The following is a 19,287-nucleotide window of genomic DNA, read 5'->3' on the forward strand; positions in this document are numbered from 1 at the left end:
CAAGCACAGGCAGTAAATAGAGTAATTTGATTGTTGGACCAATAAGAAAATTGAATCTCCTTTTGATTTATTGTTGTAAAATTCTCTGCAAAATCAACCTGTAAAAAATTATATGATTTGTAACTTTCTTTTAAATCTTTAAACAAAATATGCGTTAATCTTCTATTTTTTAAAGTTGTGTAATGTACATCAGACTTATGATTCATTCGTAGATACTGCAAAATACTTTCCTTGTTTAAGAGTGTGATTTTAATTTAATTTTTATTTTTTTATTTATAGTAGACAGCTATGATTATGAGGAAATTAATTTGCATGAATTCATTCGTGTTTATTTGTAATTAATAATGTCTGAATTATCACAGTAAACTATTTCTTAGATTGTTTATAACACGACCCATTTACGCATTAACCCATACGGGTTACGCATTACGCCAATAAGAAAATTGAATCTCCTTTTGATTTATTGTTGTAAAATTCTCTGCAAAATCAACCTGTAAAAAATTATATGATTTGTAACTTTCTTTTAAATCTTTAAACAAAATATGCGTTAATCTTCTATTTTTTAAAGTTGTGTAATGTACATCAGACTTATGATTCATTTGTAGATACTGCAAAATACTTTCCTTGTTTGAGAGTGTGATTTTAATTTAATTTTTATTTTTTTATTTATAGTAGACAGCTATGATTATGAGGAAATTAATTTGCATGAATTCATTCGTGTTTATTTGTAATTAATAATGTCTGAATTATCACAGCAAACTATTTCTTAGATTGTTTATAACACGACCCATTTACGCATTGATTTTTTTTGATAGTTAAAGAGTCAAACAATATTCTCGTATGGAAATCTCTATGTGTGTGGAAATGAAATTACAAGATTTTACCCTTAATTATTTAATTAATTACGAAGAAATTAGGTACAAGTATGAATATTAAACATTCCTTAACAATCAATTCATAAAATCTTCATGATATTCCCAAAATAAAATTATTTTTCTTACAAATAGTGTTTATACCAAATAAATCCGATTTAAAAAAAACGAAAAAAAAAAAATGTTTTTTAACCAACCCTGAGCAAGATAGAAATACACAAGACTAACACTTATCTAAGTTTCCAAAAACAGAATTGGATGTTTACCTCAATACAATCTATTGAGGATAACATGAAATACCCCCGTCAACTCAGTCATTCCAGCCGAAGACTGCAGTTTTGTGCTTATTAGCACTCATCAGCCCGGCTTAGGAAGTGACTGAGTTGGAGGTGGAAAATCTCTTAAGGAAGCCAAGAGAGAGTGCCAAACAAACTGGTAGCTAATGTAGAGGCTTTCAACCTCCAGCTCAGTCACTTCCTAAGCCGGGTTGATGGGTGCTAATAAGCACGAAACTGCAGTCCTCGGCCCACAGACCTCTGTATTTCATGAAAACTTAAAATAAAACTAATATTAATGCGGCAGATTATTTTCAACTGCCCCCAAAATAGTATTGCAGACTGGCTAGAAAGTTTCTGCTACTGGTGTACTGCGTTATGTATGTCCAAAAATGCTTTGGACAATGCTATTATTTGAGAGCTAAGTATGATTTATGTGTTTTAAAGGTATTTTTCAATCCTCAAAATCAATTTTTAATAAATTTCAAGTGTTTTCATACGCTTTTATGCAGTGTCTTTGAAGCAAAATCATTTTTCTTATACATACATGCCCCAAAGCAGAATACTACTAAATTTGCGACGTATGTCGCAGAAGAGATGCCTGAGCTGCAGAACAATTCTGTTCAGTCGTGAGAGTAAAACTCAGACAAAATTTTCTGCAGAAACTGCAGATTTTCTGCAAATATCTCCCATAACTCAAAATAACATTTTGACCAAAATTTGCAGGTTTCTTTAAATTAGAAAAAAAAAATCTAAATTTCTCAGAAATTACGATAATTTGGCGGAAAGCTTGCGAAAACTGTTGAATTCGATAAGTCATATGCAATGCAAGAACTGTAGATATACTTTGAACTAAAAGAAATCTGTAGAATTTGTGCTAAGTTCTATGTTGAGTTGGAAGATATGTGTCGAAATTCAGCAGTTTCTGCAGATATTTCATACTCTGAATTGTTTTATTATTTGCTAACCTAACTTAACTCATTTTATTTATTATTTTAATAATTTATTTATTAATTAACATTATTTCAATTTCTCCTTTAAGCCATGTAAAATTAACCAAAAAAACGTGGTTTGACACCTAGGTTTGGATGTTTATAAAATTTTGTATCTTTGCTCTTTCAATGCATTTTAGAAAGCATATAAAATTTTTTTTGGAGAATCTCAATCAGTTTAGGTTCCACAGAAAATCCTTAGCAACAATGAAGTTTAAAAAAACCTCCTGTATGAAACGATTTAGATTTAGGGCTCCCGATTTGTGGAAAAGGTCACGTTGATTGCTTGTGTATACAATGCTTGAAGTACTTGCAGAACAATTTTGGTGAAATGATTTTGTGTTGCAGAACATGGTTAAGTGTTTTGCTTTGGGGCCTATAACTGTTTTGGAGGTTTTGAAAGCGCACAGGTTCATGGGCTTGGTGTGATATTTCTGTCTACCAAGTGAGATAAGCAACAACAGATTATTGACAAACTAGTAAGTTTATCATATATATAGTCACTTGCCAGGGGAAAAAAATCAATTTAATGGGCAAAATAGCAACAAAAAAACTGCAGATCCATTTTATGCAGAATTTGCCCTAGACGCCATATGTTACCTTCTCATCCTCTTGTGCAATTTGGGCACTCTATTTTTGTTCAATTTTTTAGATCAATTATATTTTAAGATATATTGGTGGAAATTTTCAGAATTAAAAGCTATGAAATCCAGTTTGAGTGTTACCCGGTGAATGACCCCCCCCCCCCCCCCCGACACTACTTTGCATCAAATTTCATTTTTTTGCTTTGAAAAAACAGGCTCATTGTAATCTCTAAACTTTTCTTCAATATTTTTCACTAACTTGCACTTTTAGCACTGCTTTATTTTTAAATAATTTCTCTCAGGTGCTGGAATCAGTTAATTTGTAAATGGAATGATGATACAATTTCTATACCTTGTATATATTTTGAAAAATTTAAACAAACAAGTTTAAATTACAAAAATTAAAAAAAAAACATTGTTTTTTATTGCTACATCTTGATGCATCGGCACATCGCGATGTAAGGTTGGCGATACATCACGACGTAAAAATTTCTACATCGCCCAGCCCTAGCCTGTACATTTGTTTACTTGTAGAGATTTCAATTTACTGAGAAATGAAACTTCATCTTCCATTGCGGATTACAACCTGTTCCGCGATTGTCAATTATCATCATTCCTTTTCAAATGTTTCTACGAACATTCATTCAATAAGAAATAAGTGATATTTTTCTGAATGTACTAAAAGTTAAATGTGTATACTGCCGTGTGCAGGTAAAGGGCAGTAACTGCAAATTTTTCTTTTTCTTTTTTTTTTTGCATTTTTGTCATCTATTGTACATTATCTTTATTGTGCAAGCTTGCTTATTTGACTTCCGCTGAAAAAAACATCTAATTCCAAGGTTTCCCTATGGTTAACATTGATTCCGACACGCATTTCTTCAACTATCTCGAAAACTCATTTCTGCAGATACTGCCGTTTACCTGCACACGGCAGTATAACAGTAGTTATTCTTTTTTAAAATTAGGTAAGCATTTCTTCGTTTTTTCACAGTATCACTCATTCACGGTTGTCACGAATAACGGCTAGTAAGAATAAATTAATGGATTTTTTGACATTTTGTATTAACAAGAGTTCAACTGTATTTGCAAAAATCATAATCTATAAAACAAACTCATACCAAAAATATTGCAAAAACAAAATTCTTTCATGCATGACTAAGAAAATTACTTTCTACCCATTTTAGGAACATGTATAACATTTGATTTTTTTTTCATTTTAGAACATTACTTTCTCCCCAAAACGAAGTAAAATGCTTCCGAGTTATAGTTTACATTTTTAAAGGTTTATTTGAGACTGATATTTATAAGAGACTGAAATACGAAAAAAATTCCACAATGTATTTTGTAATTGAGTTGTGCTTTTTTAAATAAACAAAAGTACTACTAGCCCATGGTAATTATCAAAAATAATGATAAGTATATAGTATAAGAATCTATGGATTTAACCCAGAACAACCTCATGTGTGTCTAACAGTAGATTGTATTGAAACCTATTCAAATTATTTCATTCTTCAGGGGGAGCCCTTTTTTTTCCCTTCACAGAAGTAGGGGCAGAATAGTGTTTCAATAAAACTAATATTGTTTTTTTTAATATTTTTTATTTAGGAATATAAGCCTGATTACAGAAGGGTATACATGAAGTCCCTTTAAAAAACACATTGGAAAATTTATTTTTTAAATCTGCTTTTGCCTTGTTTCTCCTCAGCTAAACCTACAAATGAAAAGAAAAATATATTCAACTGTATTATTACAACACACAAATTTTTTCAAGATGTTATTAAAGAGGTAGACATTACTAATAATACAGGATTTGTCCCAAAAGTAATGAGCCTCATTTTTTTGCCACACACACCTGCGGGAACAGTTGTAACAGGGTTTAAGCTGAGTTCAAAAGTTCTTTAGCATAAAAGCTACAATTGATGGAAAAATGTCAGCAAAATGCTAAAATGTTACACATTCTCATATATTTATCTATGCCTCAGTGTGTTTCATCTCCAGTTGAAAATAAAATTCATATTTCATCTGTGACATCTTTGAAGAAATAAGTGCAACAGCTATTTTTTTAAAACATTAAATAAAAAAAGAAACATGATTGGTGTTTAGAATGTTGCAGTTCCCTCCTCCTAATAAAGCAGTTTTTGGGGGGACATAATGCTGGATAAGACTAATAATTATTGAACTTAATTGTAGTTTAAACATCTTAGCTAAGATTTAAAAAAGATTAAGGTGATTATCGCCATGCACGCTTCCTCTCTAGGATCATACATTTCTTCTTTATTTAAAAAACTAATTTATTTTTTATTTGAGCAAAAAAGCGAAAATGCATTTCTTTATTTTCGCAATTCTGATAGTGTTTTCGCATTATGCGAAAAATGCGACCGTAGCGGAAACCCTGAGTTGTAAGTGGTAGGGGGGACTTCTGGCTTTCCAGTGACATCTGGTTCAGTTGTCTACAAGTTCTCGGAGCAGTGGGACGTCACTTTTTGTGGACCTCCGCCCGCGCTGAACTTTATCGTCGTGTTCAAGATGGAGAGAACTTTGGAGCAACGATTTGTGATAAAACTTTTGGGTCTAACTCCTAAAGACGGAGAAGGAAACGTTTAATTTGCTCACTTAAGCAGAGCCTGATTACCGCAGGGGCATGCGGGGCACAGGCCCCGCCTCTTAGATTTCAGGAGGCCCAAAATCCCCTTTATTTATCATGCTAATTCAAAATAAATAATAATTTTCCTCAGAATCTAGAGTACAATGATGTCATTGATATTTTTGCAAATGCTAAGACAAGGAAAAAAAATCTCTTATTTGTTGATAAAAATTCCCCTTAAAAACCTGATCTCTGTGCAAATCCTAAAACCATTCCAAGTTTAGTCTGTATTTACTATTAAAAGTTATATCATAGATAACTTGAATATTTACGGTTTACTGCAACGGGCAAAGTGCAACTACATCTTTAATAATTATTGTATACTATATCACTTCTACTTTTTAAATATATGGTACTATATTTTGATATGAGGTACCACCAAATTTAGCATGGCTGTGCTAATACGCAAGTATCGAAATATTTTATAGCTTCATTGCATAGAATAAGCAGGAATAGGAGGGGTGGAGCAAAAATGAATTTCATGCCCAGTGTTCTCAAAAACCTTTGTCAGGCCCTAAGGGGGCCCTGAAATAGAATTGTGCCCCATGTCCAATATCAGAATGATCAGGCTCTGCACTTAAGGATGATTGCTAGTCATATTCACAGGTCAAAATGTGGTACAAGTCGTTTAAGAAAGACAAGGAAGAAGTGGCCGATGAGGCGCCCATCAACATTGTGAACGGACGAAAATGTCACTCGTGTGCGAAATTTTCTGAACAAAGACTGCCGATTGAGTGTTCGTCTGATGTCAGAACAATTAAATTTGCGGAAAACAGATGTTCACCGAATTGATTTAGAAAACTTGACCATGCATGAGATTCGCGCAAAACTTATGCCTAAAGTCTTGTCCGTTGGCCTTCGTTGTCAACTCCTACCTGATGTGGTCCAAGTTTTAAACCATGCACAGGCCTTCTATAGCGGTGGCAGAATTCTTCTTGTGTGTGGGGGGGGGGGAGGGGGATGGGAAAAGGGAGTTGAAAGGAAAACATTTGGAGGTCCTGAACAACATACAAAACACAAAGACAATATTAATTTGTTTAACATATTAGATCAATAGTTTTTTTTTTTTTTTTGAAAAAAGGGTGATTACTATCGGGACAAACCCAGTATACATGCACAATGAAAGTAAGAAGCTAGACAAACCTTACCTCTGTATCTCTGCCCTTAAGTCCCGCACGTTGGCATTAATTTCTTGCAAATTTTTAATAATTTCATCAATTTGGGCTTGAAGCTATTAATATATAAATATATATATAAGTTTAAAAAGAAAGAAAATTTGAACTTTACATCTTAGATTCAAATTATGCTTTTTGCAATCACAAGTGTGTGTGTGTGTTGTGTAAGTAGGCATGTATGCGTCTGTGCAGACATGAGTGTGTATTTGTAGGCTCAGAGTATATACCCGAGTATATACCCGAAATGGATTTTTACCTGTTTATTTTCCAGTGAACTCGTTTCAAACAAAATATTGTGAGGCTCTGAGAAGTTGAGCTCCGACTCAGACAATATTTACCTCTGTTTCGGAAAATAAAGAGGAGTAACTGGCGCTAAGTTTAGTTGGGAAACTTTCTTAGTAGTTTTTCAAAAATATTCCAACTAAAACCCGAGCCAGTAACACGTCTATTTTTCACTCAACTCCCCTAAAACAGGTAAACATAGTCAAGGTCACAGCTCAACCAGCTAGAGCTGCACTATACACACATTTGAGGATAGTGATGCAGTCGAGTCTCGACTTATGCAACATTTCACACTGCGTCTTCACATCCCGTCATCGACGTACTTTTTACCTAAAACCAGTTTTCGGCAGGCGTTGCCATGACAGCAAGCCGTATTGTACGGTACCCGTCGACGGGACGAGAAGCCAGATATCTGACAGATCTGACGTCCGTAGAGTTGAGCGTCGCATTTCATTGGTCTTCACGAGATGAGAGCGCTCTCTCTATTGGGTGGTTGCTTTTCTCGCGTTCGCAAAGTATGAATGCTTCTCCCTTTTCGGAAAACGTTACTCTGTCCGCTTTACGTAGCGAACGTGATGTGCGGACTCTGTTTGAATTACGCTTTACGTAAGGGATGCGTTCCAAGACTCCTCGCGTAAAGCGCAATTCAGACATGGTTTAACTTACGCACTCTTTTTAAAATTAAGGCAATACAAAAATCAAATTGCTTTTGGTTCAACAAATTGTTGATATTTACACATATTACAACTGTTTTTTTGCATTTTCCCACAAAATCATATAAATCTAAAGATAGATAACCAACAACTTACATTTTTAAAGACTTCATCCCAGGTCTTGGGAATCTCTTCAATTTCATCAACGGTTGATCTGCAAGTTTTTAATAAACATTAAAATAAGAATAATAAGCCAACTGAAAGTAGTAGAAGAAATGAAAGGAAACTACAGTAATCTCCCGATTATCACTTAACAATCAGGAACATTTTCGCAGCAAAAAGCATTTACCAATGGCAGTTTTTTTTTTTTTTTTTTTGGTCAAAAAATTGAAAATAAACTCAGATGTATTTATTTACTTAATTTTTGTTGTGCTTTCTTCCATCGTACATACACTTGTTCTTTATTAATAATTAGTTCTGTTGTGCAAAAATACAAAATATTTCTGCTGTACTGTATATAATTTCACTGTTTGACGAATGCGTCAATACAGCTACGTTTTTGAGGAAAGGACAATTTTTACCTTATTTATCCCTCATTTTAGCCTTTTTGCTGTTTATCCGCGGCACTTGTGCCATCCACTTCCGCAGATAATCGGGAGTTCACTGTAGTACGAACATGAAATGAATTACTGAATGTAGAAAAATTTTTTTTTAACCAACTTCAACAACAGCTGGAGACTACTTTTTTGATTTTAGCAGTCGTATTATTTACATATGTTCCTAGTGCTTAAACTATTATAACCCCATTTTTTATTAATAAAGTGTTAATCGATTCGTTCCAGAATAACTCCAACTTCATCAATAGGAGGAGTCAAATTATACCTTGTGATCTCAATTTTAACCTTTTTTTTCAGCCTGGGCTCTTAATAACTCAACTATGGGAACAAAAAATAAGAAACTACTTTGGTGTTGCTTGCTATTAAGTCTTATTAAGTAAGATCATTCTTAAATAATTAAATTATTTCTATCAATTTAATAGCAATAAATCAAATTTACCATTCTTGTATCACTCACGCTATTATTTTATTGTCCATCACAGTTGAAAAAAGAAAATATTAAAATTAAAAACATATGAAACTCTGAAAACCGACGACAGCAAAAAACACTAAAAGGTAAGAAATTACATTTGATATCGTCTTATTGAGCAAAAAAAAAAAAAAAATTCTTTCAGATGTAAAAAATTCCCATTTAGTTAGTTTTATTGAAGTTTTAAGTAAGAATCTATTACAAACCTTCTTGCTTCAGAATCAGAATAATCATCATTGCTGCTATCAATTGGGCTGCTCTGTAAGGGACTGTAGACTTTCCCCTATTTAAAAAAAAAAAAAAGAATTAAAAAAAAAAAAAGATAGTTACTCCGATGTTTTAAAAACCTTGAACAACAACTTACGAGATTTATCGAATCCTCTATATGCTTTAAAAGCTCTTCTTTAAATGCAGAATATTCTTCAGGAACCTTTAAATCATCAGTTATCTTTATTTTCCTAATAGTAAAAAAAATGATTAAAATAAGAATTATAATAAGCCAACTGAAAGTAGTAGAAGAAATGAAAGGAAACTACAGTAAACTCCCGATTATCATTTAACAATCAGGAACATTTTCGCAGCAAAAAGCATTTACCAATAGCAGTTTTTTTTTGGTCAAAAAATTGAAAATAAACTAAACATTTCTAGTGTACTGTACATAATTTCACTGTTTGACGAATGCATCAATACAGCTACGTTTATGAGGAAAGGACAATTTTTACCTTATTTGTCCCTCTCATTTTAGCCTTTTTGCTGTTTATCCGCGGCACTTGTGCCATCCACTTCCGCAGATAATCGGGAGTTCACTGTAGTACGAACATGAAATGAATTGCTGAATGTAGAAAAAACATTTTTTAACCGACTTCAACAACAGCTGGAGGCGACTCTTTTGATTTTAGCAGTCGTATTATTTACATATGTTCCACCTAGTGCTTCAACTATTATAACCCCATTTTTTATTAATAAAGTGTTAATCGATTCGTTCCAGAATAACATGGGGTACCAACTTCACCAAGAGGAGGAGTCGATTATACCTCGTGCATCTCAATTTTAACCTTTTTTTTTTTAGCCTGGGCTCTTAATAACCCGACCATGGGGACAAAAAATAAGGAACTACTTTGGTGTTGCTTACTATTATTAGTCTTATTAATTAAGATCATTCTTAAATAATTAAATTATTTCTATCAGTTTAATAGCAATAAATCAAATTTACCATTTTGGAATATAAACTCACGCTATTATTTTATTGTCCATCACAGTTGAAAAAAGAAAATATTAAAATTAAAAACGTATGAAATTCTGAAAACCGACGACAGCAAAAAACACTAAAAGGTAAGAAATTAGGTGCCGTTTGATATCGTCTTATTGAGCAAAAAAAAAAAATCTTTCAGATGTTAAACATTCCCATTTATTTAGTTTTATTGAAGTTTTAAGTAAGAATCTATACAAACCTTTTCGCTTCAGAATCAGAAGCATCGTTTCTTTGAACATCATCGAGTAATTTCTTTACTTCTAAATCGGAATCTTCATAACTGTTGTCTAACAGCCCTCTATCTAACGGCCCGTAGACGAAACGTCTTGCGATAGGATCTGTGTCCGAATCTTCGTCGCTTTTGTCAAGGTCTGTTCTTGACTGGATTTTCTTGATTTTTCGGTCTACTTCTCTTTTCATCTATTTAAAAAAAAAAAAAAAATTAAAAAAAAAAAAGATAGTTACTCCGATGTTTTATAAACCATGAATAACAACTTACGAAATCTATATAACCCTTTGTGTGCTCCACCTGCATTTGTTTGAACTGCAGATATTCGGCAGTTATGTCCATGTCATCAGCTTTATTCCTAATAGTAAAAATATGATTAAAATAAGAGTTATAATAAGCCAACTGAAAGTGGTAGAAGAAATGAACAGAGACTATTATGAATAAAGGTTTAAAAAAATTACTGCACAACTTTAACTGCAGTAGCAGGGGTGGAAAATCTGCAAAGTGCGCCAATTTTCAATTTCTGATACAAACTGATACAAAGTGTCAAAATTCGTGATTTTTGTGTCAAACTGCGCCAAAAATGCGATTTTATTCTCCAAAAACATTTACTAAAATAAAAAAATAACAGTTGCATTCATTTTTTGTCATTGAAAGCTAAAAAGGAGCAAATAAGTAAAATAGGGGGAAAAAAATTCTTTTTATTCGCCGAAAATCGCGTGCTATAATTTAAGTTTCAAGCCTTTTGCATCTGGTAAATTTTTTAACCATTTAAAAAAAAGGAAGTTATTTTGACTCATGTTACTTTAAATTAGCTTAGTGTCTTTCTTTTTTTGACAATTATTTCATGTTTTGAATAAAATTAAGATGTAGGGGAATGTGGGGCAAAGTGAAATTGTTATAACTTTTTTCAAAATGAATGAATTGGAATTTTTTTCTAAAAATGACTGCTCTGTTTATTAGTAGGTCTCAATTAATATTTAAAATGTCAATACCAAGAACTTTATCATTTAATAATTAACAAAAATAATTTTTAAGTAACAAGATATTACAATTCGTGAATCCATTTTTGAAAATTGCTTGTATTATCATATTCTCTGATATTTAGTAGTAATTTTTTTCTTGACTAGAATAGACTACACATGTTAGCTCATAGTTAAAGTATTACTAGACAGGTGCCCCTAAAAGCAGAATTTCACTTTGCCCCACATTCCCCTGCTTATAATTTAAAAATATATGCAGAAAAAGTGTCGAAAGAGTTCATAAAAATATATAATTTATTTTAAAAAAAAAACTGCATTAAAGCTGTATAATCTCTAGTTGTTGTTGTCATGTCTAATGACGTGAAGAGTGCGAAAGGTTTAGATAGCTTCAAAAGTCTTGATAACAAGATCTGCTAATTCTGGAGCCTGATGGCTGTACAAAATGTCAATAGTTGGTGCTCCAAGTTTGAGGAGGGACGAATAATGACCTGACAATGAAAAACATGATCAGGGGTGAGTTGTAAATGGGGACAGTGCTTGCAGATGAGATAGGATTTATTATTAGTTGGTAATATCTCCATGTCTTTGTAATGTCCAGTGCGTAGCCTAGCTATTGCAGAAGAGAGGTTTCTTCGGCAGTGAATTTCGAGGATTGTTGCCTTGCCGAAAAGCTGATAGTAGATCCTTCGCTTGGCAACAGCATTCACGTGGTGGCTGTTTGAGGTTGATCTTGGTGAACGTGCTTCCTTTGCAAGGGCATCTGCACACTCATTTCCCTCGATTCCGACATGAGCGGGGATCCACTGGAGAACACAAGTTATCTTGAGTGAGTGGAGAAGAAAATTAATTTCTTGTGTCAGTCTTGTCACACCATTACGTATGGCTTCGAGTTCTGATTTTGAGTCGGAAAAGATCACAATTTCTCTCACTTGGTCTTTAGGAGTAGGGGAAGAGAGACAATAAGAAAGAGCCACTCTTTAATAGCAATGAGTTCGCTAGTGAAGTTTGAGGCGATTTGGTCAGCGGGTATTTTAAGTTTGACGTTATTTCCTGAGGGACAAATGATGGAGATGCCTGCGCCACCTCTATAACAGTCAATGTCAGAGGAACCATCTGTGTAGATTAATAGTTTTCTTTAGCAAGTGAACGAACGGTGTCTTCACCTCTCTGTAAAAAGATTTCAGTTGGTTCTTTCTTAGAGCATGGTTCAAGTAGGTAAGTATTGATTTTAGTACTCTTAGGCCAAGAGTGGTTCTTGAGTTACGTCCAGGGAAGAATGGGCAAGAGGAATGGCCCCTCTTATATCCCTAACTACACATTTGATGATCTCTGAAGCCTTGATGTCCTGTCTGAGATGACACTGCCCAGTTTGCTGTAGAAGATGAATGCATCTTACGTGGATCCAGGGTGTGCCGCCTTCCAACTAAGATGAATAAGGAAGGATACAACACTGTCCAAGCGTCGAAAGCTCAGTAAGCAATGTGGAATTTATTGTGGCTTCTGATTTTATTTGTAAACTTTACAGTAGCAAGTTTAAGTCTGCTCTCGAGAGAAACAAGACCACTTTCAAGTTCAGCCTTGGTATTATTAGGAGATGACACTGCACCAATGATGATTTTGGATGCTCTATATTGGACTGAGTCTAAAGTGTCTTTGGCAGATTCGAACGCATGTGCCCAAATAGGGGAGCAATACTCAAGTATCAGCCTGAGTATAATCTCTTGCCACACATATATGCATCCATGGCTTTTTAGACATTATCTACTGGCTACCATGCATACCTGGATCGATTTCTTTTAAATTACAGAACAAAATATAGTTTATTTAACACATTTTCTATTAAATAACTACTGATGTTTAGCTAGAAAATTTCCTGTGGTACCAGGTGAAGTTTAAACTTATCAAAAGGTAACTAACTAATCGACATTGGGTGAAGTTAAATACAATGCAAACATGTGGTCACGGCACGTAATGTGTAAATCGATATACAAAATAGCAATGTGGGACCCACATCCTCTTTTTTTTTTTTTTAGCCAAAGAAATATTACTCCTGAAAATGAGCTGATTAATAAAGTTAAAAGTAATGTTCATCTATTGCCAGAAAAGAATCAGTGTGCTCTCTTTTTACATACATGTTGATAAATAATTTCTTCGGTAGTTGTTAATGAAAATTTTGGAACACTTTTAGCCTCTTTTTTAACGATTATCTTTAAAGGTCAGACTAAAAAAGTCTTTAAAGTTTGAAATTTTCTTATTTATTAATTTTTTCTCAAGATTTTATTTGTCAGTGCACGTGGAACCTATTAATTCAAGTATTGAAAGTAAAGTCTCAGATATTGATGCAAAATGGGAAAATTTAAACAGTCTATAAGTTTGGTTGTGTATGTGCCAATAACTTATCAATGTAATACGTAGTTTCTAAATTTAAACAACCAATAAATTCCACAAAAGGTTTTTCTTTTTTTTTTACTAAAGTAAAAAAGAATCTCACATCTTTATACCCTCATCCTCCCCCCCCCCCTCCTCTGTTTTTGTAATAATTACAATCTGTTTATAAATATGGTTTTTTTTCTTTCCTTCTCTCTCTCTACCTTTGAATGTAACAAATATACTAAAGACATTTTTAAATTTAAATGCCATAGTTGTTGTCTGCCATGTAATGCCATGAATGAAAATATGAAAATATTTGAACCATTTGCTATGAAACAGCTAAATTAAGATTCTAACTAAGTATGGATTATTATTAATTGGACATTTACCAAAAGTAGTTTTTGCACACTTTTAGATTGACAATATTACTTCCAAATTGAGTTTTAAAAATTATTTATGTGCTTTTTGCTACAACTGTTTTGTATTTGCTTTAAACTGTTACAAAACCTCGAGTTCACCTAATACAAAACTGATCATTCTGATGCTAAAACGGTGTTTTTACTGACACAAAACTGTTCGTTCTGATACAAAAATGGCATTTTAGCTGAGACAAAACTGATACAGAATTGAATTTTTGATTTTCCACCCCTGCAATAGCAATAATTAAAAGCAATATAAAGTGACTGAAGTACTGCTGGATGGTTTGACCAGCAGTTATTCAGCGACAAAGCACTTTGATCGCACTTTGAATATGTGATTTTTTTTTAAGTAAGAAACTAGACAAACCTTAGATTTCTTCCTGAACTTTTGTTACCTTGGCGAGGTTTTTCGGCCATCATATAGCTGGATCCTATTAAAAGATAAAAATAAAACAACAATTAAAAAAAGAAAGATACAGACCTAGGAACTAGTCTCTTTTATCTCTATGAGTCACTTTTTTTTTTAAAGTCTGCCTCTAAAGTTAACTATTTTCATGTTGAAGTGTCTAAAATCTCTTTTTCTTTTGTGTGAGCTCTACAAAATTCTTATTTTTTTGCTCCATCTTTAATTATTTATTTTTTTAATTTTCAAAAGTTTGTTTTGAAAATGTGTATAGGCGAATCAAATTGTTTCTCTCTATCAAAAAGAGCAAGCTTGGTGAATTTGAATTTATCAGTTTATTCGATAAACCATATCCTTTTTCCACCGTACTTCGAAGAAAGGGTAATATTGCAAAAAAAGGAGTGGGCTCTCTGTTGCATCAGGGTTCACCATCACAACAAGATGAATGTGAGGAGGGGGAGAAATATTTCAGCATGCCAACAATGAGCATGTGCTTAGCAGCTGTTTGCTGTGCTTACAATTTCAATACTTTTGCATCCTTTAAGTTTTGAAATAGGAGGTTATTTTTTCTTATGCTAGCGTCAGTAGACCTTTTTAGTTTTAATATATTACTTTACTTATCCATACACTTTTGGTACTCTCATGTTTTTTGAATAAATACAAAATGTGAAAGGGAGTAAGCTTTGAAGTGTTTACTTTTTCATTTGTTGAAAGCTTAAAATAAAATACTCATTGAAAAACTTTTTTTAAATAAAATACATTTAAGAATAAAAATAATATTCTATGTTCTAACATTAAAACACGTGATTCGCAAGAAAACTGCTTCCTGTTTCAACCCTGTTGCATCTTGCAAACATTTCAACTATTAAGGTATGTAAAAGTTATTTCAAATGACAGAGATGGCATTTTTAAATTAACCATTTTTTTTAGTTATTTATTAATTTTTGTCAGTTGCGTATTTTTGGGAGAACTACTGAATGTAGAAAAAAATAACCCATTAATTGTTTATTTCTTCTTTTATTTTAAAAAAGTTTCTTTTCACCCTTCGTGAAATTGAATTTAGTTGAATGATAAATTATTGGTACTTACTTATTTCAGTACCGAATTAGAGGGTCATTTAATTGTTTGATTTTTTTAGCTGTTTTAAGATGAAAATATAATATTTAAATTTTAAAATGTGATATAAATATAAATAGTCATACAAAGTATCTAAGTATGACAACACTGAAACGTATTTGTCTAAATAAACTTAATTGCTGTGTATGAGATTTTATTCCTTTTGCATCTGCCGATACATTTCATTTATTTAGAAATATGAAAATTCATATAGTAGTTCAGAATGAGTGAAATATATATACTTTTTTTTTGTTTTTATTTATTAATAAATGTTTTGCAGTTGCATATTTTTCAGAAAGTATCGTAAACCGGAGCTACTTCAGCATCCAAGGGCTACTTGAACTAAAATCCGACCTGGTCTCATAAAACTCAATGTATGACCTTCTCCCTGACAGGTAGCAGTACTAGGCTGAGGTTGGTGCATGAAACGGAAGATTCGGCTATTCCCGCCCTTTTCTGATTGAGGTTATGATTGCAAGTTGTCTAAACAGTTGTTTTAGTGTCTGCAAACTTCCACATGTAAGTTTATGGAAATATCTAATGTCATCAAGGTAAAGATAGTTTTTTGTTTGCATTCTATTTCTTAATAAAATAACAGTGTTCTAAGGTATATCGCTATACATTATACAACTAACATAGTAACTAATAAGTTAGTAAACGTGCACTGGTTGTCTTGAAATGGCAACCACATTTCATCACATGTTAAGTAAGGTTTGTAATCTTTTTAAAATAAAGAGGTTAGTTACTATTTATACCCGTTTATTTGCAGTACTAGGCTGAGGTTGGTGCATGAAACGGAAGATTCGGCTATTCCCGCCCTTTTCTGATTGAGGTTATGATTGCAAGTTGTCTAAACAGTTATTTTAGTGTCTGCAAACTTCCACATGTAAGTTTATGGAAATATCTAATGTCATCAAGGTAAAGATAGTTTTTTGTTTGCATTCTATTTCTTAATAAAATAACAGTGTTCTAAGGTATATCGCTATACATTATACAACTAACATAGTAACTAATATAAGTTAGTAAACGTGCACTGGTTGTCTTGAAATGGCAACCACATTTCATCACATGTTAAGTAAGGTTTGTAATCTTTTAAAATAAAGAGGTTAGTTACTATTTATACCCGTTTATTTGCAGGTCTGGGGATAAAAAGTTTCCTAAAGTAAAAACGAACTCCTGGAAGTAGGAAATATGCGGATTATTGGGAGGAAAAATTACAATTTTGTCTACATTCGATTTACTCCGGAGAAATGTCTCAGAAAGTGGCATCAGCCCATTTTGACTTAATCTTTCAACTCTAAAAAGGAAATTAAAAGGTTGGTCACAAAACAAGCCTAGTCATCCTGCAGTATTTAGTAGCGAGGAAGAGCAGGCATTAAATAATATCAGAAGAAATAAATCCACGCAAGCTATTAATGAGAGGGGGTTTTCATTTGTTCTAATGTTTAAATAATAAGCATTTCAATTGGTTTTAGCTGTATCTTGATTATATACAGATATCTATTTGAGAAATTATGTTTGCCTAAAAATATTTTTTATGCATACGTTGACTTTATATTAATTTATATAAATAATTGGCTCATTAGAATGTACGTTTTGAGTTTTCTTTCAAAATCATTGATCCTTCTTGATCCCACCACCTGTTTTATAACCTTTTTTTAACAGATTTTCCGAGTTAAAGCAAGTAGCCCCAACGCGGGTACACTTGAACGAATTTAAAAAAATAGAAAAAATATATATATATATATATATATATATAAAGGGTTAAAATTGTTATTTAAAAATGCTTAAGGTGGTAGCAAAACATGTGAAAAGTGGTAAAAACAAGGTTATCAGTGCACATTATGGGTTTAATCAACAAATCTGTAAAACTCACAAAAAGTATCGAATTTCAGGTCTGAGTAGCCCCGGTTTACGATACTGAATTTGTGAGGAACTTAATTGGGGGGAGGGGTGATCTTTCTATTGTTTTTATATTAAAGTTAAATTTTAGTGAAAAACTTTTAAAATTAGAAAGATAAAATGTGTTTAAACATGCCAGCCTTGAATATTTGCTTCACAAAAAACTGCTTACTGATAAACCACATCCTTTTTCCACCGTGTACTTCGAAGAAAGGGTAATACAGTTAACCCTCGTTTATCGCGGTTACTTCGTTCCAGACTTTACCGCGATAACTGAATTTCCGTGAAGTAGGATTCTGTATTTATAAACCGAATATTTTAATAATTAGAGCGCATGAAACTTACTTTACAACAATTTAAATAGGTTTCTTGCATAGTTAGAGCCCCCTAGACATGAAACAGCATCCTTTGCCACCGTTACATTTGTATTACTGAATATATTGCACAAAATTAGACAAAATATATATCACAGGGTTCGTACGCTCCTTACAAACTCCTTATAAAAATCTGCTTTTTAAGAAAAGAAAATAAGGGCCCTTAAAACTCCTGAATTTTGCTATAATCTCCTTACAAACTCCTTATTTTTTTATTCTACATGGCCTTAAAGATGTTTTTCTATCGCCAATCTGATAGGAGTGATTACGTTGTACCTAATTTTACCAAAATTCCGCTATTTATTCGTCTGCTAATACCGGAGATCCGATTTTTTCGTTAGACAAATTTCTTCCCCACGTCCGAATTTTTTTTTTCAAATTTATGACGATTATGTAGATAGTTATTTGTAAAATAACATCTTGTAGGTTTGTTAAAGTACCATTTTAAAGGTTTTTTTTTTTGCTTCTATAAATTCTTTTATATACCCCCCCCCCCCCCCTTGTATTTGAATTTGATACCGAGGCGGCTCACCTCAAAGAAAATGCAGTAAATGCATATTTTACTATAAATTTAGTATGTTTGTGCGTTCAATGTTTTGTATGAAAACAAAAATAAATAATATTAGAGTTGTACATATTTTTTCTGAAATAGGTTTTAAAAAATACATCTTTAAACAGGAAACTACTCCTTAAAAAATAAAATGAACTCCTGTGAAACTCCTTAAAAGCTCCTTACTTTTGATTTTCAAAGTTGAGTATGAACCCTGTATCACATTGTTAATCATTGAGAAATAAACTACACACACAAATGAAGTTCTTACAATCTATCTACTAATCTATGAAAATAGCTCAACTTGTTTGATGATGAATCAATTGCCAGTTCGTGACCGTATGAGCCCTCGTTCTTCCTCTCTACATTTATCCTCATTAAAGGTATTAAGTATACACCGTATAAGACTTACAAAGCTAGTACATTGTTGAACACCATTTATAGATGCATTTACATCCCCTAGTAATAATACAGTGATTTATACTTTCCAGTTAGTGTCGGTTAAAATGGGACAGCGATTCCCTTCACTTTCTTTGGTGATTTTATACCTCCACCCCTTCTACTCAGGGTTGGCCGGATTGGACTCAATGGGTTGTTTTGAAAAAACCCATTTAAAAAAATCCATTATTTAGCCCGCTTTTGGGTTTTTTAAAAATTTCTGAGAAGTTTTTTAAAAAAAGTTAATTAATTTAAATACTTTCACAATTTAAACTTCTTTTTTATTTGTTCTTCACCACAGACAATGGACATAAAAAATGAATTTTTAACTTTAAAAAAATACTTCAAAGATTTTTAAAAAATATATATTTATCTTTTATCTTTAACTGGTCAATAAATAACTCAAATTATCTTGACTAAGTCCTGTCACGTCTGATTTTTTTAATATTTGTAGATTGTACAGAGGAAACTACTGTAGCTAAAAGGCTTTCATGTGAATTATTTTCTGCAACCCAACATGTCCAAAATCTCGAATAAACAAGGTATTTTTTTTAGAAATTAACAGGTTTTACAAACGGTCGGACAGAAAACAGAATAGGATACACAGTATTTTCATTATCTTACCAAAAAGTTTAATATTTCTTACTCTGTACACAGAAATAGAAAAACAGGCAACATAAAATTCGAA

General features: G+C 32.5%; 1 long non-coding RNA gene across 2 annotated transcripts in view; it reads left to right on the top strand.

The window, feature by feature from the left end:
- The window catches only part of LOC129233106 (uncharacterized), a 37,023-nt gene extending 20,014 nt beyond the window's left edge, over positions 1-17,009 (top strand). The window contains exons 1-3 of one of the 2 annotated variants that reach the window (XR_008581429.1): positions 6,855-9,895; positions 15,616-15,854; positions 16,105-17,009. This is a non-coding gene — a long non-coding RNA (uncharacterized LOC129233106). Of the gene's footprint in view, positions 1-6,854; positions 9,896-15,615; positions 15,855-16,104 lie in introns of those variants that run through there. The other variant, XR_008581428.1, reaches the window with a different exon arrangement.
- The last annotated feature ends 2,278 nt before the right edge of the window (positions 17,010-19,287 follow it).

This window comes from Uloborus diversus, unplaced genomic scaffold, assembly GCF_026930045.1.
Source record: "Uloborus diversus isolate 005 unplaced genomic scaffold, Udiv.v.3.1 scaffold_17, whole genome shotgun sequence".
In the NCBI taxonomy this organism is placed as follows: domain Eukaryota; kingdom Metazoa; phylum Arthropoda; class Arachnida; order Araneae; family Uloboridae; genus Uloborus; species Uloborus diversus.